Here is a 24749-nt window from a genome sequence, read left to right as displayed (position 1 = left end):
CCATTACCTTGTGACCTCAGTCCGTGGCACCCCTCCCCCACACCCTTGTCCTCAGCTGGAAGATGGGGGAGCCATCGTCCCTCTTTAGAGGCCTCAGGCTGTAGAATTTTTCTCAGTATGATTTATAATTACAGTTCATTAATTGTTGGGAACAGCACTGACTGGGCCCTCACTACATGGAAAGGCTGTGTCCTCCCCGTGAGGCTTAGGGGTGTGGTACCCACAACAGGCAGGACTGATGGGAAGACCTTTTTTCTCATCCCTCCAGGCCTAACTCTGGTGTGTCTGAGCCTCAGCTTGGGGATTCTGGGAACCCTGGGGCGTCTCACCAGAACTTGGGGCCCCTCTTCTTTGCAGTTAGACAGGATGGGGAGAGCCGAGGGCTGTGCTGTGAGCACAGGCCTGCAATCCCAGCTGCTGGGGGAGGCTGAACCTGTAAGTCAGGTATGGTAGCATCTGTGTATATTCCCAGTACTCTGGAGGCAGAGGCAGGAGGATTGCCAAAGGTTTGAGTCCAGCATGGACTACACAGTACCAGGTCAGTTGGACTAGCAAGATTTTGTCTCCAAAAATGAAGGAGAGGGCCAGCCATGGTGGCGAGTGCTTTTCATTCATCTCAGCACCCAGGAGGCAGAGACAGAGGCAGATGGATCTCTGAGTTCAAGGCCAGCCTGGGCTACAGAGTGAGTTCCAGCCTGGGGCTACATAGGTTCTGTCTCAGAAAATAACAACAAAAACAAAAGAAGAAAGAAAGTAGGAGAGGGGTGGGGAAGGCCTCATTTCAAAATAAAACCTAAGCCATGCAGTGGTGGCGCATACCTTTAATCCTAGCACTAAGGAGGGCAGAGGCAGGAGGATCTCTGTGAGTTCAAGGCCAGCCTGGTCTATAGAGCAAGTTCCAGAATAGCCAGGGCTATACAGAGAAACTCTGTCTGGAAAAAGCAGACAAAATAAAATGAAACCTAAAGAGAAAGGAAGGAAGGAAGGGAGGGAGGGAGGGAGGGAGGGAGGGAGGGAGGGAGGGAGGGAGGGAGGGAGGGAGGAAAGAAGGGAGGGAAGAAGGGAGGGAAGAAGGGAGGGAGGAAGGAAAGAAGGAAGGAAGGAAGGAAGGAAGGAAGGAAGGAAGGAAGGAAGGAAGGAAGGAAAAGGGGTGGCTGTGGCTGTAATTTGGTGGTGGGGTACTTGCTTGAGGCCCTAGGTTCAGTCCCCAGCACTGAAACCCCAGGAGAGTGGGAAGTGGCCACCTCCCAGGTACCCTCCTGACAGCTGGGATATCGCAGTCACTCCCCGTCCCCCATCCTCCTGGCCCTTCCTCTGTGCCCTCCAGTGTGCACTGGATGGTGAAACTGAGTCAGATCTCAGTTCTCCTCTGCTCAGAGCCCCCTCTGGCTCCTACCTGATCCACAAAGCCAGAATTCCCAAAGCTCTAGGCCCAGTGCAACCAAGTCCTCAGCTCTGTCCCCAGCTCCTGACATGTGGCGGGCAGGACAGGACCTGGAGCTCAGGGCAGTGGGTGCTGCCACCCAAAGGAGCAGGGGTGAGCAGAACCTAACTGGAGGAAAGCTACGGAGTCTAGGGTCTCAGCAGAGTCAGGGCATGGAGTACCTACTATGTGCCAGGCTCTACTGTAAGTGATGGATGGTAAAAGAAGAGCCTTGGGGTTCTGCACAGGCACCCATTGTGAGAGGAACCAAAGTCCCCAGGACCAGACAATAGATGTCTGGTGACAGAGCCATGGCCCTGGATGTCTGTCCTCTGGGTATGAGTTGGGTACTGCATTCCCCTCGGTACAGTGTGGCCACAGCCCATTACACAGTTTGGTAATGTGTGTCTCTCTGTGTGTGTCTGGTGACTAGGGACAGGCCCTGCTTCACTTTTGGAACCCTTAAGGGGTTTCCCTGGTTGTGGGCACGAGGTCTGGTTGTTTGTTTTGAGACAGGGTCTCAGGCTGCCCAGGTTGGCCTTGAATTCATCATGTGTGGGAGGTGAGCTTTCTATCTCCCCGCACCCAGACCACTCCAAGTCTGTGTTTTCCCACCATGCCACCCCCCCTCCATCCTGTATCAGCCATGCCCTGAACTGCCAGTGATACCAGGAATAAATCGGTTGCAGGTTGGCCTCCTTTACTGAGGGGAAACTGAGGCATGGAGAAGCGTGGCCCAGGGAAGAATTGGAAACCATTTGTAAAGGTCCTGGAATTTGTGTGTGTGCCCTGGGGGAGGGAGGGAGGGGGCTGTAGGGGGGAAGGGGAGGGGGAGGAATGCTGAGGTGAACCCAGAGCCCCTTACATGCTGAGCCAGCTTTTTAACACTCAGGCATCCCCTGTCCCCTGACCACTGTCTTCTCAGAGCCTGGCCTTGCCCTCCCCTTCTTCACTAAGGTCACAAACAGCTCAGTGAACGAAAACATGAAAGAGAAGGCTGGGCTTAGAGGGCCACAGCCACTGCCCAGGTCACACAGCCCGAGGTAGCAGAGCTTGTTTGCCAGTGTTTCCACAAGTGGTGGGGAGACAGAGGCCAGGAAGGGCAGGCCCTGCCTGAGGTCAGGCAGCCTCCTGGGCCCGGTCTCCCGCAGAAGCTGACCCAGAGCAGGAGATCTGACTCAAAACCTTCTTCCAGAGTCTTCCCACGGCCCTGGTGGGGGTGGGGGACCACTTGGCATTTCCTGTTTGTTTGGGCAGGGCCCAGGCAAAAGCCTGAGGAGAGACACAGGGATTTCATGGTCCTGCCACTCACGAACCAGGCCTCTATCCAGAAGGCAAGGGCCGGGTCCCACATCCTGGGTTCTATTTGCTCCCGCCCAGGCCCAGTTCAGCTGGGTGTCCCTGTCCCCACCCCAACCCTAGAGTCCTTGTCTCCGATTTCCCCAGTCTGAGGATTTACCATCCGACAATCCAATGAGACCCCAAGGCCATGGACACCACTTCTCTGTGCCTCAGTTTCCTTCTCTGTTAAACAGAGTCATTGTGAGGGTGAATTGAGGGGTTGTCCACACAGCCTTTAGGGAGCTGTTACCCAAACAGTGGGTCCTGACTCTGACCAAACATGCTGTTTCCCAGATAAGAAACTAAGGCCCTAGGATGGAAGGGAACAGACATAAGGACTTGAAGCCAGTGGAGGCCGGTCCACCTCCAGCCCCTAAGAGGTCATGTGATGCTAAGCAGGCACACAAAAGATACCCTACACAAGAACTTTAAACTTCTGCCCTGCCATTGGCTGACTGTGTGGCCCCTATACAGCTTACTGTATGCCTCTGGTCCTCAGTTTTCTCTTCTGTAAAATGGGAGGAAACTAGCACGAGACTGGGACTTAAAGAACTGGTAAGGAAGAGGCTGAGCCTGAGCCTGAGCCTGAGCCTGAGCCTGAGCCAGTGACTCACACAGTGTTCTTCCCAGAAGGAAGCATAGACCGTGCCCTGGGTGGCCCAGGCAGCTGGAGGAAGCCCCCGATCTCCAGCCCACCCCAGCTGGCTTTGTTGGAGAGCCAACACATCTACAGGGTGACTGTCCTGTTTATGCTCCAGGGTGGCCTAGCTAACAGACCTTTTCCCGCCCTTCCCCCCACCAGGCTGTTACTCAATCGCGGTGGCCTCTTCCAGCTCCTCCCCCCTCGACCCTGTCACCTTCCACACCAGCACCTTCGTGTCTCTCTCCCTGGTCCCCCACTCCGTGTTCCGCCCCCACTAGATCTGATTCTTATTGACTCTCATTAGAGTCTAAAACAGCGTCTTTTAACAGATGAAGCACTCCGTAAATATTTGCCCAACAAAAGAGGATGCTTTACTGTGTTTGCCCACGCAGAGCAGGAGTCAAAAGCAGAGAGCCTTGTGCATGCTATAGAAGGGTTCTGAAGTGAGCTCTACCCTGTAGACCAGGCTGGGCTGAAACTCACAGGGATCCACCTGCCTCTGCCTCACAGGTGCTGGGATTATAGGTGTGGCCACCACACCCAGTGTCTTTCTTCCTTTTTGAGACAGGTCTTGCTGAGTTAATCTATTTACATTTAAAGTTAGTATTGTGCCATTTCAGTTAAGGGTTCTACTGAATGAATGAATGAATGAATGAATGAATGAATGAATGAACAAACTCCAGGCTGCTGGGATGGGTAGAGATTGAGGTTTTCCCCAGCTCCCCTGGGCAATCTAGGTAGGAGAACAAGAAGCTGAGCTGGGATTGGCCCACACCTCTGCATCCCAGCATTCTGCAGCATGAGAGCTGTGGGTTCAAAGCCAGCTTGGGCTATTTACAGCTAGATCCTGTCTCAAAACTGACAACAACCAAAAGGAACGTGGTAACCCAGGTGTGGTGGCACATGCCTGGATTCCAGCACTCAGGATGTAGAGGCAGGACGAAATAAGCCTGGTGGTGGGCAAGCGAAGTCTCTGAGTTCAAGGCCAGCCTGGTCGAGAGAGAGAGAGAGAGAGAGAGAGAGAGAGAGAGAGAGAGAGAGAGAGAGAGAGAGAAAGATCGTTCCAGGATGGCTAATACCACAGTAGAAACCCTGTCTCGAAAAACAAAAACAAAACAAAACACAGTTCAAAAATCATAGTTAGCTTCATAGTGAATTTTAGTTTAGCCTAGGCTACATGGGGCCCTGTCTCAAAACAAAACAAAACAAAACAAAACAAAACAAAACAAAACAAAACAGGCTGGAGAGATGACTCAGTAGTTAAGAGCACTGTCTGCTCTTCCAGAGGTCCTGAGTTCAATTCCCAGCAACCACATGGTGGCTCACAACCATCTGTAACAGGATCTGATGCCCTCTTCTGGTGTGTCTGAAGACAGCAACAGTGTACGCACACACATAAAATAAATAAATCTTTCAAAAAAACAAAACAAAACTAAACAAAACAAAAAACCCCAAAACCCAACTCCACTACCACCATATGTATATGTGTATGTGAGTTTGTATGTATGCATATATGTATGTATGTATATATGTATGTGTGAGTATGTATATGTGTAAGTTTGTATGTATGAGTGAGTGTATATGTGTGTGGTGTGTGTGTGTGTGTGTATGTATGAGTGAGTGTGTTTGTGTGTGAGTGTATATGTGTGTGTGTGTGGTGTGAGTGTATGTGTATGAGTGTGTTTTATGTGTATGTGTGTGTATGTGTGAGTGTATGAGTATGTGAGTGTGTGCATGTGAGTGTATGTGTGTGTTGCTCATCCTGCCTGCACAGCCAGCAGCATCAGGTTGGTGTCCCTGGGTCTGGAGTGTAGTTGGCTGTCCCCATTTCCCCTGTGACCCAGCCTTGGCCTTGCCTTTCCTCTTAGCTTGCATTTTACTTCCTCACTGAAAGCTTGGGTCCCAGCGGCTGCTTCCTACCTTGCCTGCCGAGAGAACCAGGCGCAGCAGCTGGGGTCAAAGGGCTCTGCCCAATGCCCAGTTCAGCGTGAGCACCGGGCCAGGGTCAGAACCCGCCTCGCCTTGGCCTCAGTTCCTCCTTTTGTAAGGGACACTGAACAGCGTTTCCTCCTGAGAGAGCCGCGTCTGCTCCACCCACACCATCCCCTTCCACCTCAGAGCAAATGGGGCTTCAGAGAAGCTGACCGCCATCAGGAGAGAGGGACGTTGGCTTTATCTCCCCACACGGGGAAACTGGGGATCTTGAGAAGGTGGTGACCACAGGCACAGCATTCCCACGCACCTGCCATTTGGTCCGAGCGGAGCAGCTGGGGCCCTGGCGGCTGGGGGAAAGGTGCATGGCCCTGGGGGATCCTAGCAGCTTCGGAGATGTTTCCTGATGCCTGCCTGGAAGGCCTTGCTCCCTCCCGGCGGAGGAGAAACCCAAGGCCAAGGGGCGTTCCCACTGGTCACTGGCTCCCAGGGGTGGCGACTGTCTTCCTGCCTCTGCCCCAGCTTTGCCCCTGCTGGGAAAGCTCTTCCTCTAGTGGCCTAGAGATCTGCCCCCTTCCCAGTGCAGCACACACGTCACTTCCTCAGGGACCTTCCTGACCAGGCACTTGCTCAGAGCCCTGAGGGTTTCCGCTTTCACAAGGAGTGTCCTGCTCAAGCGAAGGTCTCCTTCCCTGCCGACTCAGCCTCAGAGCTCTGTACCTCAGCTGGTGCTCACCTGTCCTGTGGGGTGACCCCTGCCCCCCTCTCACCATCTACAGCTGGGCCATTGCTAAATCCACTCCGTTCTAAGAAAAGGGAGTGTCTACTTTGTACACTGTCGAACCCCTGGGGCTATGATTAGTGCCCAGCACACAGTAGGAGCTTAGCGGTTATTTGGGAGGGGTATAAATCACTACTATTATTTTGTTCCTTTTTTTTCTTTCCGATTTATTTATTTAGAAAGGATCTCAAGTAGCCCAGACCTTGAACTGGTGACTCTCCATCTTGGGATTACAGGTGTACGGAACCACATCCAGCTTTTGTTCAGTTTCTCATTTCCTTATCTGGTACTAAGTGTCCACTGGCCTGGGTTTGGTGACTCAGGCCATAATCCCCAAACTGGAGAGGTTGAGGCAGAATAATTGCCAGAAGAACTTTGAGGCCAACCTAGGCTACAGAGTAAAGTTAGCCTGAGCTACATAGTAACACCCTGTCTTTTATTAAAAAGAAAAGAAAAGAAAAGAAAAGAAAAGAAAAGAAAAGAAAAGAAAAGAAAAGAAAGGAAAGGAAAGGAAGAGAAGAGCCGAGCCGAGCCAGGCAGTAGTGGTGCATGCCTGTAATCCCAGCACTTGGGAGGCAGAGGCAGGTGGATTTCTGTGTTTGAGGCCAGCCTGGTCTATAGAGTGAGTTCCAGGACAGCCAGGGATACACAGAGAACTCCTGTCCAGAAAAGCAAAAAAAAAAAAAAAAAAAAAGGACAGGTGCCATCTATTCTGCTCAGAATAGTTGGTAACAACGTGACAGGCAGGGTCCTGCCCAAGGCCAAGAGTTTCTAGTCTTTGAAAACGACCACTGTCAGAGAAGGCACAGAGAGGGGTGCCTCATACTGGTGAGGCTGTCAGAAAGGGTCTCTGGCAGAAGCTGGGACTGGCCCATCTACCCCACCCCCAGCTGTCATAACTGTGGGCAGCTGGAGTTGCCAAACTCCACCACAGCTGCGTCACCAAGGGCCAGGAGGATCCAAGGCAGAGGGGGACTGGGCAGGGCCCACACCCAGGCTGGCTTCAGCCACAGAATTAGCCGAAGGCTTGCTTCATGTCCACTCTTAGTCACTCTGCGGCCCAGCTACGTGGGCATTTGCTGGAATGGACTCTTTTGGCTTGCAACAAAGTTCGGGAACGGTGTTTGAGCTCCCCCACCCCCATTTCCCAGAGGACAGAAAGCTGAGGGCCTGACAAAGTCATGGGAACCCTGAGATTTCTCTTACCCCTGTGGTCCCCTCCTTCCCTCCCTCCTTAACCTGTGTGTATGCCTTCCTAGGTCTCTCTATCTCTGTGTCTCTCTGTCTCTGTCTCTGTCTGTGGGGTGTGTGTGTGTGTTCTGGACTGGTCATATCATTCTCCCCTCCCCCTCTCCTCCCTTCCCCTCCCCTCCCCTCCTATTCCTCTCTCTCTCTCTCTCTCTCTCTCTCTCTCTCTCTCTGAAACATGGTTTCTCTGAGTAGCCCTGGCTGTCCTGGAACTCACTCTGTAGAACAGGTTTGTCTCAAACTCAAGAGATCCACCTGCCTCTGCCTCCTGAGTGCTGGGCCCCACTGCTGGCCTCATTCTCTTTTACTTTTTATTTTTTCATCAGTATTGACATTCACCACAAGGACCGAAGGTTTGGGGCAAGGAACCCAAGAGTCAGGACATCTGCCCGCGGCTGCTGTCAAGCCATACAGGTTTTTGTCCAGACGGACCAACTCCACCTCCAGTCAGGCTGTGCTGAAGGATTATGAGACACACTAACTGGCCACCTCTGTCCCTGTCCCCGATGATCTGAAAGCTGAAGCTTCCTGGCCGCTGTGGTTGTGGGGACCATCACAGATGTTGTGCATTCGGATTCTGGAAGTGCCCAAACTGAACGTGTGTGTGCACTGCAGGGCCAAAGTCACACCCTCAGGCTGCGGGTAAGATCCTCACTGTTGACCAGTTGGCCCTGGAGTCTCCCAAGGGTGGAGGCATTGTGCTCATGTCTGGTCCTCAGAAGGGGGGAGGGGTGTACCAACATTGTGGCAAGGCCCCAGGAACCCCACACAGCCACACCAAACCCTATGTCTGTTCCAAGGGCCAGAAGTTCGAGATGCCAGAGGGCTAGCTGAAGGGCTAGGCTAAGCTACAAAAACTAACCCTGGATCTTACTGTTAATAAAAGAGCTTCGGAGCTGGCGAGATGGCTCAGCAGGTAAGAGTACTGACTCCTCTTCTGAAGGTCCTGAGTTCAAATCCCAGCAACCACATGGTGGCTCACACACATCCATAATGAGATCTGCCCTCTTCTGGTGTGCCTGAAGACAGCTATAAGTGTATCTATTTATGATAATAAATAAATCTTTGGGCTGGAGCAAACAGGGACTGAGCGAGCAGGGCCGACCAGGGCGAGCAGAGGTCCTAAAATTCAATTCCCAACAACCACATGAAGGCTCACAACTATTTGTACGGCTATAGTGTACTCATATACATAAAATAAATAAATAAATCTTTAAAAAAATAAAATAAAAACAAGCTGGGCAGTGGTGGTGCACACCTTTAATCCCAGCACTTGGGAGGCAGAGGCAGGCAGATTTCTGAGTTCGAGGCCAGCCTGGTCTACAAAGTGAGTTCCAGGGCTACACATAGAAATCCTATCTCAAAAAAAAAAAAAAAAAAAAAAAAAAAAACCAAAACAAAAAAAAAAACCCAAAGAAACAAATTCAAACTCAAACAAACACCCAAAACCAAAATAAAAAAGCTTTGGATTTTTGTTTGTTTGTTTGTTTGTTTTGTTTTGTTTTTTTGAGATAGGGTTCCTCTGTGTAGCCCTGGCTGTCCTGGAACTCACACTGTAGACCAGGCTGGCTTCGAACTCAGAAATCCACCTGCCTCTGCCTCAGCTTTGGATGTTAAAGCACTGTAGCTGTTTTTAGACATGCCAGAAAAGGGCAGTGGATCCCATTACAGATGGTTTTAAGCCACCATGTGGTTGCTGGGAATTGAACTCAGAATCTCTGGAAGAACAGTCAGAGCTCTTAACTGCTGAGTCATCTCTTCAGCCCTCTCTTTTTCTTAATAAATGTATATTCATTCTGTTTTTAAAATAACGAAAAGAAAGTGGTGATGGGGCTAGAGAGATGGCTCAGTGGTTAAGAGCACCAACTGCTCTTCCAAAGGTCCTGAGTTCAAATCCCAGCAACCACATGGTGGCTCACAATCATCTGTAATGAGATCTGATGCCCTCTTCTGGTGCATCTGAAGACAGCTACAGTGTACTTAGATATAATAATAAATAAATCTTTAAAAAAAAGAAAAAAAGAAAGTGGTGATGGTGGTGCCCACCTTTAATCCTAGCATTCGGGAGGCAGAGGCAGGCAGGTGTCTGAGAGGCCAGGATGGTCTAGAGTGAATTTCAGGACAGCCAGGGCTACAAAGAGAGACCCTGTCTCGGAAAAACAGGAAAGAGAAGAGAAACAAATACAATATCTGTAGCTCAGGCTGACCTTGAGTCTGATAGACAGCCCTCTTACCAAACCTCCTTCATTCTGGGCTTACATTCTTGAGCCAGGCTATCCAACAAAGCACAGTTTTTCTTCTTTCTTTATTTTTATTTTTTAAGGGTTATTTATGTATGTATTTTGCCTGCATGTATGTGTGTACACTGTGTGTGTGTGACCAGTGCTCTCAGAGGCTAGCAAGGGTTTTGGAGTCGCCATAGTCTCATATGGTTGTGAGCTGTCATGTCGGTGCTGGGAACTGAACCCGGATCCTCTGGAAGAGCAGCCAATGTTCTTAACCACTGAACATCTCTTCAGACCCTTTTTATTTTTATTTTTATTAATTAATTAATTAATTAATTAATTTTTTTTTTGAGACAGGGTTTCTCTGTATAGCCCTGGCTGTTCTGGAACTCACTCTGTAGACCAGGCTGGCCTCGAACTCAAGAAATCCTCCTGCCTCTGCCTCCTGAGTGCTGGGATTAAAGGCGTGCACCACCAATGCCCGGCCCCTTTTTATTTTTTGAGACAGGGCTTCACAGTGTTGCCCAAGCTGCCCTCAAATTTATAATCCTCCTGCCTCAGATTAGGTGGAACTGAGCTGATGGTTCTGGTCCATTCTGGTTTTGCCTCCTGCAGGGTTTGCCCTGTACACAAGACCCAAAGTATCTGCTTGTTTTCCAACACTGGCATCTGGCACCTGGAAGGGTGGCTCTGTGGAGTGGATGGGCACTGTGGCCTGGGGCACAGGCTATGGGAAGGGAGGGAAGTCCATTAGGTATGGTGGACACTTTATAAATCCTTTGTGTCATCTGCTCCTTCCTACCCTCTCTTCCTTCCCTGCATGCTCCAGGGCAATGACCTTTGAGCCAAGTCAGGTTGGGTCCCCACACCAATCCCTTCACTTACTTTTTCTTTATATTTCTGGGATGGAAGCCAGGACATGCTAAACAAGCCTTCTACCACCAACTGCATCCCACCCCGTAACCCTCGGTCTCTTTTCTTACTTTGAGACAGGATCTCACTGTGTAGCCCCGGCTGGCCTGGAACTCCATATGCAGACCAGGCTGGCCTCAAACTCACAGAGAGACACCCCCACCCACCCACACTCAGCTGGTCACTGCGATTAAAAACACACACTACTCAGCCCAGCCCTGTGCTGACTTTTTATTTTGACACAAGCCTTTTATTCAGTTGCCTAGGCAGGTCTAACCTCACTTTGTAGCCCAAGCAGGCCTTGCTGTCTGTCATCCTCCTGTCTCAGCATCTTGAGTGGCTGGCATGGCCAACTGCATCATTAGGTACTGTTAGAACACATGGCAGGCTCTGCTGTAGGCCCTAGGACACATGAACAAGGGGCATGGAAAGAGTCCTTGAAAAGCCAGCGTCGCCAAGGATGTCCTGGTCTTGTTCCCTAAGGGTGGTGCTGGCCAGAGGGGGAAGTGTGTGTGTGTGTGTGTGTGTGTGTGTGTGTGTGCAAGCACATGGGTACATGCACGTGAGTGTAAGTACCCATGGAGATCAGAGGGGGGCATCAGATGTCCTGGAGTGGGAGATACAGATGGCTGTGAGCCATGGGGCAGGGCTGCTGGGAACTGAGCCTGGTCCTCTGCAAGAGCAGCCAGTGCTCTCAATTGCAAGTGAGCTCTCCAGCCCCTCCCGTGCTGCTCTGCTGTCCTCTCTCTGGCTGGAGCAGGAGCCTGGGCTGGGGGAAGGCGGCACAAAGGAAGCCGGAGGAGTCTCGAAGTAAGGAGGCTCGGTGAGGACGGAAGGAGCTCCGTGGCTGCATGCCCTGAGGTCCCTGGAAGCAAGCCTAGGACATGGGATTGAGGGCAGGGGTCCAGGTCAGTATCAACAGCACCTCCCCATGGAGGACATTGGGCGGATGGCCTTCATCCCAGGAAATGGTCACCATGGTGACAAACAGCCCCTTCTGGGAATGGAAACACCCCCACAGCCCTACCACTGCCACAGATGTCGTTGTCTGGCCAGCCCACAGTGGAAGCAAGCCAGCTGTGCACCACTGGAGGCCTGGCAAGACACCAGATCTCTCCAGAATGCTCTGCAGCCCAGGGAGAGGCAACATGGTGAGGGCGTTTGGGACTCAGCCCTCAGAGCTGGAGTCTAGAGTCTCAGCTCTGCCTGTCAACTCGTAGGATATCAGGCAGGTACCTGTCACCTGTGCGCTTACGTCTCCTCTAATGGGGACAGAGATGACAAGGGCGGCTTCCCCATGGAATCTCTCACCCATGTGATCAGTGCATGTGAAACAGTCAGACATATGGGTGCACAGCAGGACACTCCACCCCACCCCCAGCCCCGTGCTGCAGCCCAGAGTTGCACTGTCATGAGTGTCATGAGCTGCAGGATTCATCCTGGGTGCTTGAGGGAGGGGCAGGACAGAGGGTTGTCCCTGTGAGCAAAGAGGGAGAAGCCAGATGTGGTGACACAAGCCTAGAATCCTGGCACTCAGGAGAAGAGGAGGAAGACAGTTCTGGGCTAGTCTCAGCTATCGGCAATAATAGTCTAAGGACCAGCAAGTATGCCTCACATGTAGAGAGCTTGCCCAGTATGGGAAAGTCCCTGGGTCCCATTCCCAGGACTGAAAGAAAAAAAAAATGTCTGGAGCTGCAGCTCAGATGGTAGAACTCTTGCCCCGCATGCATAAAGGCCTGGATTCTGTCCCTCACAGCAGAAAGCTGTCATGGTGACTCAAGTTTGTCATCCCAGCATACAAGAAGTAGGAAGATCAGAAGTTCAAAGTCATCCACAGCTCCACAAAGAGCTTGAACCCAGCCTAGGACACACGGAGCCCAATCCTGACACACTCCTTCATCTTGCTCCAAAAATGGGAAGGTTCCCGTGAGTGGGTGTTCCCACCCCGGTGAGAGCCCCCAGACCCTGGTGACAGGGGTTCCCTCTGTCCACTTCTGTCTGGGCTTTGCTGATGGAGTCAGTATTTCTTTCTGTCCACTTTCATATTCGGAAAAGGCATTCTCCCCTCGGGAAAGCCCCAGATCCTGGCCCGCAGCCCCACCCAGAGCCCTGGCCTGCTTGTGGCCTAGTTCCTGCCTCTGTGGATCGTGGGATTCTGAGCCACTGGCCTAGAAGCAGGAGCTGGAGGGAGAGAGGGGACTTCTCAGAGACCCCACCCCACCCCCAGCACAGCCTGGGATCCAGCGGTGCAGGGGTGGGCGGTGGATCACGGATGAGAACTTCTAATACCCCTTGGCCTAGCTGCTAATCACTTCCAGATTGGTCGGGTCAGGGCCAGGGCTGCAGCCGCCGGCTCCATAAACAGCCCGGCATTCCAGATGGCGGCTGGCTCCAGCCTGGCGAGCAGGTTCACGGGATCAGGGGGTGTAGCAGGTGGAGGACCCTCCCCACCAGCCAGCTTCAGAGCCCCAGCCGGTTAGGGACCCTGGGTCAGAAAGGCAGCTTGGAGAGTGAAGCTGTTGGTCAGAGAAGGGAAACTGAGGCCAGAAGAAGCAAAGGAGGGGACAGAGAGGCAAGCATGCTTCAGTCCTGGGGACCCAACACACAGTAGACTTGCTCACTGACAGAGACAGGGGGGAGAGGGGTCCAGGCCCCTCCCCCTCCCCAGTAAAGTACGCAGCTCCCCTCTGGGCCTCAATTTCCTCTTAGGTCAGCCCAGCCGCGAAGGCTGAAGTTCCACAAAGCATCCAAGCTATGCTGGGTACACAGCTGCCAATCATCCTCCCCTCACCCTCTAGCCTGAGAGCGATGAGGCCGCCTCTTCCAGGAAGTGCCCTGACTGCTCCCACACCTCTCCTTTTGTGCCAGCCACCATCGGTGGTGACCACTGTCTTAGAGTCTCTAAGAAAGAGGAGGAAGAGGAGGAGGAAGGAGAGAAGAAACAAGAGGTTGTGAGGCAGCAGAAATGTGCTGACGCTGCAGTACTGAAGCCAGGAGACCCTCTGTTTCCTCTTAGAGCAGATGGTGAGGTCCCAGCCTGCTGTCCCCAGGCTGGAACCGTGTAATGATCCACCAGAGGAAGGGACAGAGAAGCCAGCCAGTTTCCCAACTGGGCAAGGGTAGTTTTGTCCCGGGGTAGCCCCTGCTAGATGTGATGGGGTCTGCCCTGAGTAACGACACAGCTTCTGAGGGCCTGAGCCCGTTACCACCTCCTCAGCCTAGTGTCGGGCACACAGTGGTGGCCCTGGGAGAGCCCGATGGAACTAGCCACCTGGGGAGCTCTAGCTTGTGTGAGTTCTCTTCCCAGCACTTCGCTCATGGAAACTTCTGGAAGCTCTGAGTGTAAGGCAGCTGGGTGCCCAGTCTGAGGCCCAGAGAGGCGGTGACTTTCTGAAGGGCACACAGCTGGAGCCCGGATCTCATCCCTATAGGAACTCAGGGATACCTTGAGGTCTACGTGCCCCCCCCCCCGCCCACACCATTCCAGGGGGGTCCGAACCACAGTCAGGGCCTGGCTGGGGGTGGGGGAACACTTCCCAGACCCCCCCCCCTCCACCGCAACCTGCGCCCGCCCCGGCTTCGGATTTCAGCCAGCCTTGGGGTGAGCGGCCTGTTCTGCCCTGTGCCCGGGAGGAATGTTCGCGGTGGCATGGGCCCGGGTCCGAGAAGAAAGGCAGCCTTGTGGGCGAAAGGTGAGCCGCTGGGTGGGCGCGGGCGTGTTTACCCAGGGCCGGGCGTGTGGCTCGGGATGGCGCCGCTGTCAGCCGCCGGCCGCCTGGGCCTCTGCTGGCCTCCAGATGTGCGCTGGCTCCAGCCGGCCGGGCCCCCACCCCACGCACAGAGGGGCTTTATCAAAAGCGGCTGTGAGGAGGCCCGGGAGGCTGCCTGGCTCCAGCCTGCTGGCTCTGCGCCCCACCCGGCCTGCAGCAGCCAGGGAGAGCCCAGGCAACAGCTCCCCTCCGCACGGACGGCGATCCCTCGTGCCTGGGGGGTGGGGTGGGGCGGGGGTGACGATGACAGAGGGACCAGGGGTGGGGGGAGACGGGAAAGACGGGGTTCAGGGCGGTGGGGTGGGCAGGGGCCGATCGATGCAGGGCTCCCTAGGCTGCCTCGCTTCTGGTAGAGGAGGTCCCCTCCGCTCTAGGGTTGGATGGGGCTGACTGGGGAGGGCGCTCTTCTTTATGGTTTCTCGGTAATAACAATAACTTATAGCCCCAAAGTAAATAAATAGAGACCAGGACTCCTGCCTGCTGGCCTCAACCCTGCTGCCCTGAGCCGCTTCCTACAGCTAGTCGGAGCGCATCCCAGAACTCCTTCCTGTTGCAGTTTTTTAAAAAGGGTTTAAAATACAAACGGTTCGAGGCTGGAGGTGTGTGTGGAAGGGCAGCAGGGACCTCATTCTGTGGGCTTGAGAAGGCCTGGGCTCCGCCTGCATATCCCCTACTCTGAGTCTACCCACCTAAGGTGCTAAAGCGAAGTCATTTTCACAGCTGTGTAGTACTCCACACTATGCATTTCCTTGCTTTCTAGGTCTGTGGTGATGGGTGTCAAAGTGGTTCCCTGTGGCACACACTGTAGACTGCCCACAGCATGCTCACTGTGTTTGTGTTCCAGGGCTGGGGAAGTATTTTCTGGGCTTTCGTAGTCGAGTCTTAGCAGTGTGACAGGCAATATCTTTCCTCCTCTGAAGGCGGTTGTGCACTTACCATTCCCAAAGCCTGGCATCTTCATCACCGGGAAGCTGCAGGCCAGGAAGGAGCCTGGGAGTGGGGGGGAGATGCCCCCTGCTAAAAGCCCCACCGGAGAATCTTTCTTGTTTGTTTGTTGGCAGCCTCTCTGTAGAGCTTTGGCTGACCTGGAACACACTCTGTAGCCCAGAGGTCTCAACTCACAGAGATCCCCTTGTCTCTGCTTCCAGAATGCTTCCGGTAATGTGAGCCATTAGGCCCAGCCACAGAAACTTCTGTTTTTTTTTTTTTTTTTTAGGTTTTTTTGTTTTGTTTTGTTTTTGTTTTTGTTTTTTTGAGACAGGGTCTCACCGTGTAGTTCTGATTGTCCTGGAACTTGCTCTGTAGACCAGGCTGGCCTCAGACTTGGAGGTCTGCTTGTCTCCGCCTCCCGAGTGCTGGGATTCGAGTCGCCAGCAGCAGCTGATTACTGATTTGTTTTTAATAACCTGCACGGCTGTCTGTTCATGTGAGCCCAGCTGCCCACAGAGGCAGGAAGAGGAGGAGCTGGGAGTTGAACCTGGTTCTCCAGGAAGGGCAGCAAGTACTCTTAACCACGGAGCCAGCTCTCCAGCCCCGGAAACCGTTCTTTTGTTAACAAATAAACATTTCCAAGTAGGGCTCGGGGTTGTGGCAGATAAACACCTATGGCCTAACTTGTTTGCAACCCTGGATTCCATCCCGACACCCACACCCAAAATCCCAAGTCTGTGAAAATGTACCTTCCTGTTGGTATGGGGAGAAACTCTAGGGACCTTAGGAAGCTGGGTGGTGGGCACAGGCGAGAGGGGACACAGGTGGAAGGAGCTGGCCCGTGTGGAAAGCTGGGGTCCAGACACCCACAGGTCAGCTCATGCTTGGTGGCCTGACCAGGCCAGCCATGTCTCCTGTGGGGTCTCAGAGGCTGTAATTAAAACCTCATTCAGTTCTGTAATTGTTGGTTCCGCCCCTGCCAGCCCCTTCCCGGAACTGGATCTCTAACGCCACCTAGCCTGGCCACTTACCATTCTGTCCCCAGAGCACACAGTAGGTGCTTGTAGTTAATTGAGTTGTGTTTCCTCCTAAGTCCAGTGCACCTGGAGCCCCAGAAGCGACTGGATCTGGAAATAGACTCTCCCAGACTTATTAACTAAGGGTCTCACGACAAGATTACATAATAGCCGATGGTGATGCCCAGTGAGAGGGAGGACACAGGGACACAGAGAACTGACCTTGAGGAGATGGGGCAGCAGAAGCTGCTGTGGTGTGGCTTCAGACCAAGAATGCTAGGTGCTATTGGGGATTGGAGGGAGCCTTGAAGGAGCAGCACCATGTCCCCAAACTTCAGAGCCTGGCCCTAGCACCAAGGGAAGAAACGTTTGTCTCTATGTTTGTTCGTTTGTTTAGCTAAGGTCTCCCGTAGCCCAGGTTTGCCTCCTTCTGTGGCTGAGGATGACCCTGAACTTCTGGTCCTCCTGCTTCCACCTGCAGGGTTCGGGGTTTCAGAAGTGTTGCTTCAGGATCTCCACGAGGAAGAGGACAAAGGCTAAAACCGAGAGCTTCTGCAGGAAGAATGAGGCGGGGTGAGGCGCTCACCCTCACTGGGGGCTTTGGGGAGCCGTGACAAGGCTGGGATGGGAACCAGCTGGGGACACACTGGGCATTACTGTTAGGGCATGACTTGAGACGTCATGGAAACAAGCCCCACAGACATCACAACCTCAGAAGTGAAGCCAGCACCCACTGACAACTTCCAGAGAAGCTGCAGTTAGCTAGCGCTTGGTCCCTTCAGGCGCAGCCCAGAGTCAGGCAGGTGGAGGGAAGTTCCCCACCTGTCTGCCCTTAGTCCTTCTTGTTGTGGTTCTCCAAGTCAGCAGGAGGTAGTTCAAGAAAGGGCCCAAACAAAGCCTGGCTGTGTCATGTTCCCCACTGAGCCTCAGTTTCCCCTTCTGCAGGTGAGGGAAAGGTCGCCTGTCTTTGGCAAAGCTGTGGCGAGGAGTAGGGGCTAACAGACTCAGTAGGTGCTCACTGAGGGATGAGGGCCCAGGGCCTGAGTTTCCTGGACACAGACCTGATCTAAAGTAGGGACTGGGCTTGCCAAGTTCCGGTCTGCCTCCTGCCGAGTGAGGCCTGTCCTTGGGCCCCTCGGGGCTATGGCACAAGGGTCCTCAGAGGGACTCAGTCTATGTTTTCTGCTGTGGAAAGATCTGGAATCATAGCTGGCTCAGGCTAGGAGCGTTTTGAAAGTGGTTGAGGTTGGGAAGGGGCGTGAGAGTCCAGTGTCTCTGTCCCTCTGGGGAATTTGTGGGCAGAAGGGGAGAGCTGAGTGGACAGCTGCTAACTCTAGGGCAACTGAGTTCCATCAGATTTGGGAGGCAGAATTCCCAAGTTTTGGACAAATGGCACAAAGGTACTTCTGTGGTATGAGGTCAGGGAGGGAGGGGCCTCTGGTCCGAGTGCAGACACTCAGCCAGGACTCCTGTCCCCACTTGATGTCTGGACTGCTGGGTAGGTAGCATTGTGCAGGGTGTTTGACATCTCAGGGCATCAGCTTCCTCTTCTAGCAAATCCTCAGAAGCCATCAGAAGCCTCCCCTCAGGCGTGGGATGAAAGCAGTGGAGGAGTGGGTGCTTGGGAGGAGCTGATGCGGCCTTGGCCTCGGCGTTTGCTGGGTCTGCCCTGTGAGTCTTCCTACCTCCACTAACCCCATGGAGCCCGAAGACTCATCTCCTTCAGCCTCTGAGGTGGGTCCCCATACTCTGCCTGACTGTAGTTATGGAAACTAGCCAGGAGAGATGGAAGGACACACACACACACACACACACACACACACACACACACACGCCTGGGGCGCACAGCAGGTGGGAGGCAGGGCTGAGATTCGAACCCTGTTCTACTTTTCCTTCTGTTGTTGGGATAAACACTGTGACCAAAAGCAACTTGGGGAGGAGGGATGTATTTAGCTCCCAGGTTACAGAGCATCCTCTGGGGACAGCCAGGGCAGGAGCCTGGAGCAGAAGCCAGGAAGATGGCGCTCTTACTGCCCGCTCTGCTTGCTCACACACAACCCTTTTAGATGTGTTTTTGCCATGCTTGCTCATTGTGTGTGTGCTCACTCGTGAGTGGCTGAGAATACACATATATGAGAGGACAACTTGTGGGACTTGATTCTCTCCTTCCATCATGTGGAACCCAGAAAATAGACTAAGGTCCTTAACTGAGTCGGCTCCCTCAGTGGCCTTTCCTTCCTTCCTTCCTTTTGTTTGTTTGTTTGTTTGTTTGTTTTGGTCTCTTTATGTATCCCTGGCTGTCCTGAACTTCATATGCAGATGAGGCTAGCCTCAAAATCACAGAGCTCCAGACTGTTGGGATTTCTTTTGTTTGTTTTCAAGTCAGGGTTTCTCTGTTTAATAGCCGTGGCTTTCCTGGAAGTCACTTTGTGGACCAGGCTGGCATCAAGCTCACATAGAGATCTGCCTGCCACTGCCTCCCAAGTGCTGTGTTTAAAGGTGTGAGCCGCTAGACTCAGCCAGTAAGGTTGTTTTTGTGTTTTGAGGCAGGGTATCCATAGAGGGCTGCCTGTCCTAGAACTTGCTCTGCAGACCAGGTTGCCTTCAAATATACAGAGATTTGCCTACTTTTGCATCCAGGGTAAATGGGATTAAAGGTGTAGGCTACCATCCAGGCTTCAGCAATCTTTCTTACACAGCCCAGGTTGATCTGCCTAGGATTGGCACCACCCACAGTGGGCTGGGCCTTCCCACACCAATTAACAATTAAGAAAGTGCCTCGCAGACATGGCCACAGGCCAATCTGATCTGGGCAATTCTTCCGTTGAGGTTCCCTCTTCCCAGGTGATGCTGCGTTTGTGTCACGGTGATAGGGTTTGTCAGACCTTGCCCTGGCTGCTCATGCACACCCTTGGTCTTTTAGGATCTGTCTAGAGCTCAGCTGAAAGGAAGCTTGCTTACTAGCTGTGTTGGCTTAGATAGACCACGCTGAGACCAGATCCTCTGTGCACCTGGGGGTGAGGGTGGGGCTGCCTGGTCACCTGGGGCTCACAGTGTCCTTGGTTCCTGTCCTCTGGGTGCTAGAGTCAGCCCCACAGGTGTGACAACTGACTGACTTTGGAGAGGTCTCTCTGGTATGACAGGGCTCACTAAACCTCTTAAGCCACCCACCCCTCACTTCTTGCAGCAGGACCCCACTATAGCCTGTGCCCAAGAAGAGCCCGGAAGAGGGGAAACAGCCTTGAAACTGTCAAAGTTCCAGGCCCAACGCTGTGGAACACAGGTGGCTTGTTGTGGGAAGTGAGTGTCTCACCCAGAGCAGTGTACCAGGTGTCTCCCTCTGACCCCAGGGCCTATAGAAAGTCCTGGTTTCTGGGTCAGGGGGTGTCGAGAAGGAAGGAAAGGTGGCAGGGAAGAAGGCCAGTATTCCCCAGTAGCAGCCACAGAACATGGTTCTTGGAGAGACCCTTGTGGTGTGAGGGATTCTGGGGGCCCATGGCATTCAGGCTACGGCCACTCAGAGGGCACTTGTGGTAGATCTGAGTTTGGGACTTGTCCCAGAGCCCATGCTTATCCATATCACAGAGCTTATAGACAGAGGTGTGCCGCTCCAGGGTCCTCTGAAAGACAGACAAACCCTGCCAACTCGTGAAGGGAAAGCTAACCCAGGCTCGCAGTCCCATACTCAAACATGCTGTCTTTACATGCTGTCTTTGAGCAGATGGCGCCCCTCCCTGGGTATCAGAGTCCTTGCTCACCCCAGCAGCAAACAGCTGGCTAAGGGTTTGCTGGACTCAGGCCACAGAGGGACAAGTGGTGACAGGGTTCGAGGCCAGCCCTGCAGCCACACAGCCCTGGTGGGTCTGTTGAACCAGGCTGTAGAGTAAGGTACCTGATTCCCAAGTCACCAGTAGCTCTGGCCTTGGTCTGGGGCACCAGCATAGATTCCAGCCTTGCTTCAGGGACACGGTCACTTCCTTGTCCCCTGCCTCCTCCTTCCTTGCTCCCTTGCAGCTATGCAGACCTCCCAGCTACAACTTCAAGTCTACCATGCCCCTGCTTCGGGGCTTTTGCTCTAGTCTCATCTGTCTGAAACCTTTCTCCCCTCAGATGTTGGCAGATTCTCCATCTTTGTTCAAGGGCTACCTCGTTGGCTTTCTCTGACTCCAGGGACTCTCAGCCCCGTCTGTCACGAACCCATTCTCTGCCTTATCTCCTCTATATAATTTGTTACTGTCATTTTCCTGTCTCTGCAGGGGTCATGGCCATCCTAGGTCACCTCTGCCAGCATAGTGTGCCAGTGGTCAGCTTTCTGCGACACCTTTGGGGCTCTGGTAACGCACACACACACACACACTGGTTGAGCAGGGTGAATGCAGAAGTGGGTGCCTCACTGTGTTCCTGTCTAAGTGAAGGCACTATCATGTGGCTCACTGTATAAACTGTAGAGTCCTGTGCTTTCCGGATGCAAAGGGTGTGTCAGAATGATAAGAGTTTAGGCTCTGGAAAAGAATACAGCTGAGTGCGTAGACCTGGGTGGACGGGTGGGCGCAACCAGGTTCTTGGGGCTGAGCCAGGAGGGAGGCCAGGGCTTTTGGGCATTGGATCTCTGACCTGAGGCAATCACTATGTCAGAGGGGTCAGTTAGGGAGGGGGGTGAGAGCAGTGTGGCCAGAAGGGGCCGGGGAGTCTCCTGGCCTGAATTATCCGAGAGAAAAAATAATTATGTTCCGAGGAAGCTGTGGTATAAGCGAGTGCCAGAGAGCCACAGGTGCACTGGGAGGCTGGAGGGGAAGAAGTGACCCCTACCTGAGGGGCAAGGCATGGGTTCACAGTGGGCCAGGAATGCTGGGAGTTCACCGAGTAGGAGAGGTGCCCCCCAAACTGTTAGTGATGGGTACAGCAGTCCCAGCTCCTGTGGGTGATGGGCCATTGTTCTCCTGTGTCCACTGAGCCAGTGGGGGATTGCAGGGGTTCCCAGACTGTCACATGTCCCTTTATCTGTTCCTTGGGTACCTGTTCAGTGCGGCACACTGGGGGCATTAGTGTGACACTGTGACCTGAACCTTTCAACCCAGGCCTGTGGTCTCAGTCTCCCCCACCTAGAACTGCCAACGGCGCCTGGTCAGTCAGTCAGCCCTTCAAAGGCACTAACTCTCCTCTCCATCACCCCTTGATCTCTACCGGGCACTCTCCGGACACCTCTAAAGCCACACTGTGTGCACCTGCCTCCTTGTCCCCCAGCCCACTACCATCTCAGCTCACAGCTCTTGTTCACTGCACAGGCTCTGACACACAGTGAGCACACATAAGATGCTTGCTGGGTGAGTGTGTCAGGGGAGGAAAGCCTGCTGGGGGCAGCTCAGGGCTGGGTCTTTACCGGATGGAAAGGGGACTGTCAGGGCTGTCGCCTGGGGAAGGGCTGATGGGCAGGTGGGGAAACAGAAGGGAGTTTCTTCCTAGAGAATCGCCTCAGGTGCGGGTGAGGCTGCTCAGGGGTGGGAACAGGGAAAATAATGACAGAAATCAAAACACCTTCAGCGCACTGTCCCCACAGAAACAGACACCTCACCTCACCCGCTCCACAAGGGGAAAGGCTGGCCTATGAGGCCTGTGTTCCAGACACCCATTTTTCCTCTTCTGTTCCACCCCCGGGGCCCTTTAGGCCTTTGCCTGCAGTTGGTGGCCTCCAGAGGACCCCACCCCTGCTTCCACCCTCACTGAAATCTCAGGATCCAAGGGACAGCACAAGTTAGGGGGTGGAGGACTGTTTTCTCTGTGGGACACCCTGGAGCTGCGAACTCCTTTCCTGCTCAATGGCCACATCTGTCCCCACCTGTCCCTGTTTTAGTCCAGCTGGCTGGGAACCGATGTGGGTGAGGCAGTAGTCTGTAGCACAAGGGCGCCCTCTGCTGACTTCAATGGGTTCAAAGGCTTGAGCTGAACCTGGAGGTCAGTACTTCATGCAGACTTGGGCCAAGGTGTTTGCAGCGGTGTGTGACCCAGGCATGGAGAGGTTAGTGAACCTGCCTGAAGTCACATAGTAGAGTCTGGCCTTGAGGCCTACAATGGAGAATTGGTGCAGTCCCTCCTCACACCCTCAACAATGCCTACCCCGCCTCTGCCTCTGTTCCACTCATAGTCAGTAGCATTTATGGAGTTAGGCTGGGCCTTGCTGCTCTCAGCTGACGCTCAGTGGGGCAGGGGGGGCAAACAATAGGAGTAAATATGTCCCTATCAGGTGTGATAGAGCCTGAACGTGTCACCTTCAGCCACACGCCCACCCTGACGTGAATTTTTTTTTTTTTTTTTACACATTTGAGATAGGCTTTTCCCGTCATTGCCACACCTCAACCAACTAAGGGTCACTATCATGGTCTTGACGGTAGGTGACATCACTGTCCTCTTTACTGAATGCCTCTGGTACCCAGCAGCAGTGCCCCAAGATAAAGCTAGTCCCAGTGGGGATGGTCTGGCTGTGTCTGCCCAGGATCTGCTGGGAAGCTGAGCTACAAGAGACTCTCGCTCACAAAAAGCTTAAGTGTAAACCGGAGGTCACATGATCAGGACATACTAACGTGTGAAACGTCAGAATGAGACTATTGCATATGGAATTTAAAAAGGAAAAAAAAAATGACCCTAAAGTGACCCCCTCCACACACCTCTTCTGTTTACTGACACTTCTGGTTTCTCATGACTGACATTTAGCAGCAGCTGTGATGACAGGGACAGGTGGATGGTGTCCTCATCAGCCACTTGGGAACACAAATGCCAGCACCCAGGCTCCTGGGGCCATAGAGTGTTCTTCAAAGAGCTCCTAGAACTGTGGCTCCCTAAAAGCCAAAGGGTACACACTAAACATCGTGGGAGGACCAGGTACCCCACAGAGACTACAGACTTGGCCACTGTTGCCCATGCACCGGTAGGCTAACGGACTTGTGGTTTCTGGGAGATGTCATGTAAAATTTACTTCCACGGAAAATGTTGGTGTTGAATGAGACCTTCACACCTGTGTGTGCACGGTGGCCTCTCAGTGACTGGCTCTAGGATCTCCATCTCCCAAGCCATTGCAGCTGTTGGACATCAACGGACCCATGTGGACCCCACAGTGCAAAAGCCAGGTCCTGTGGGCTCATGCTGGGGCCACATGAGGTCACACCCTCAAAAGAGGATGTACTGTCTGCAAGCTCTGCTGAGTGGAGACCCCAGCCTGGAGCCCTAAGTGACCTGGCAGTGAACTAACAAGCCCAGGCCAGAAGAGACCTGTTGGCAGGCACCAAGCACCTGGGGTCTAGCAGGGCCTTCTGGAGGTCAGCCTGTTGGGGCCATGTGCCAGAGGGAATGTCTGCCGCAGCTGTAGGCTGGCCTGTGTATCTACAGGATGAAGTTCAGCTCCTGAGTCAAGACATTCAGACCTGCTCTCACCCCTTGTACGGTAGACAGCTGCCACTCTATCAGATCGAAATTCTTGTTTGCAACATCACAGCTATGACACATTCGTCTAACTTTAGGACAGAGTCCAATCAGTGCAGGCTCTCCCCAAGGAGCCAGCAGCTGGAGTTCCCCAAGGCAACTTAAGCAAGGGGAAACCAATTTTCATTTTTACCCAAGTACCTACGCCACACCCACTTTGCTGTGATCTGCTAGATTTAACTAGTCATTCATGGGACGTGTGAGGCTCAAAGAGGACATACTTCCCTGGAGTCCTGAACTCATCCTCCTGCATCGCCCCTAAGGAGGGCTACAGGTGTGTACAACCACAAGCAGCCACTTTGCTTTTCCCAGGGTCTCTAGGTCAAATTCCCCATCTGAAGAGCCTTTAACAGCTACGTTTCGGCTTGGAGTGCAGCCCTTTAATCCCAGCACCTAGGAGCGGAGGCAGGAGAATTGGAGTTGGAGGCCGGCCTGCTGTGCAGAGTGAGTTCCAGGACAGCCAGGGTTATGTAATAGCCAGACCCTGCCTCACTGTGCCTGACATTGCATCTCACCACGTAGCGAGAGGTCTGTCCCTCATGCACAGTGAGGGAAGAGCCTAAACTTGGTTGGAGAACCCTGAATGTTTTCATAAGAGGTAAAGCGCTGGTTTCAGCCATCAGGCAGGCCCCACTGAATATGCCTGAAGGTGAAGGGCACAGCCTGCCCTGTATCAAAGCATACTTTTTTATTACAGTAGACTTGGACGATGACAGAACGTTGCTTATGGACAGTCAAGCTTGACTTACAGGGTGCCTACTGGAGAGCTAGTTTGCCCCAGATAGATCAAAGGCCCCACCAGCCACTCTTTAGACCTCATAGCTGCTGCTTCAGAAGGTGGAGCCACACACGTGCTTAAAATAAAACCACCGAGGGCTGGTGAGATGGCTCAGTGGGTAAGAGCACCCGACTGCTCTTCTGAAGGTCCAGAGTTCAAATCCCAGCAACCACATGGTGGCTCACAACCATCTGTAATGAGATCTGACTCCCTCTTCTGGTGAGTCTGAAGACAGCTACAGTGTACTTACATATAATAAATAAATACCACCAAGCTC

At 53.2% G+C, this 24749-nt stretch overlaps 1 pseudogene; it reads left to right on the top strand.

The window, feature by feature from the left end:
- The first annotated feature begins 519 nt into the window (after positions 1 to 519).
- On the top strand, positions 520 to 8198 carry LOC147005728 (large ribosomal subunit protein eL18 pseudogene; annotated as a pseudogene).
- Positions 8199 to 24749: the final 16551 nt, after the last annotated feature.

The sequence above is a fragment of the Mus caroli genome, unplaced genomic scaffold, assembly GCF_978045245.1.
Source record: "Mus caroli unplaced genomic scaffold, Mus_caroli_1 scaffold_2, whole genome shotgun sequence".
NCBI classification, from domain to species: Eukaryota; Metazoa; Chordata; class Mammalia; order Rodentia; family Muridae; genus Mus; species Mus caroli.
Note: the sequence above shows the minus strand (reverse complement) of the source record. Positions and strands in the feature narration are given on the sequence as shown.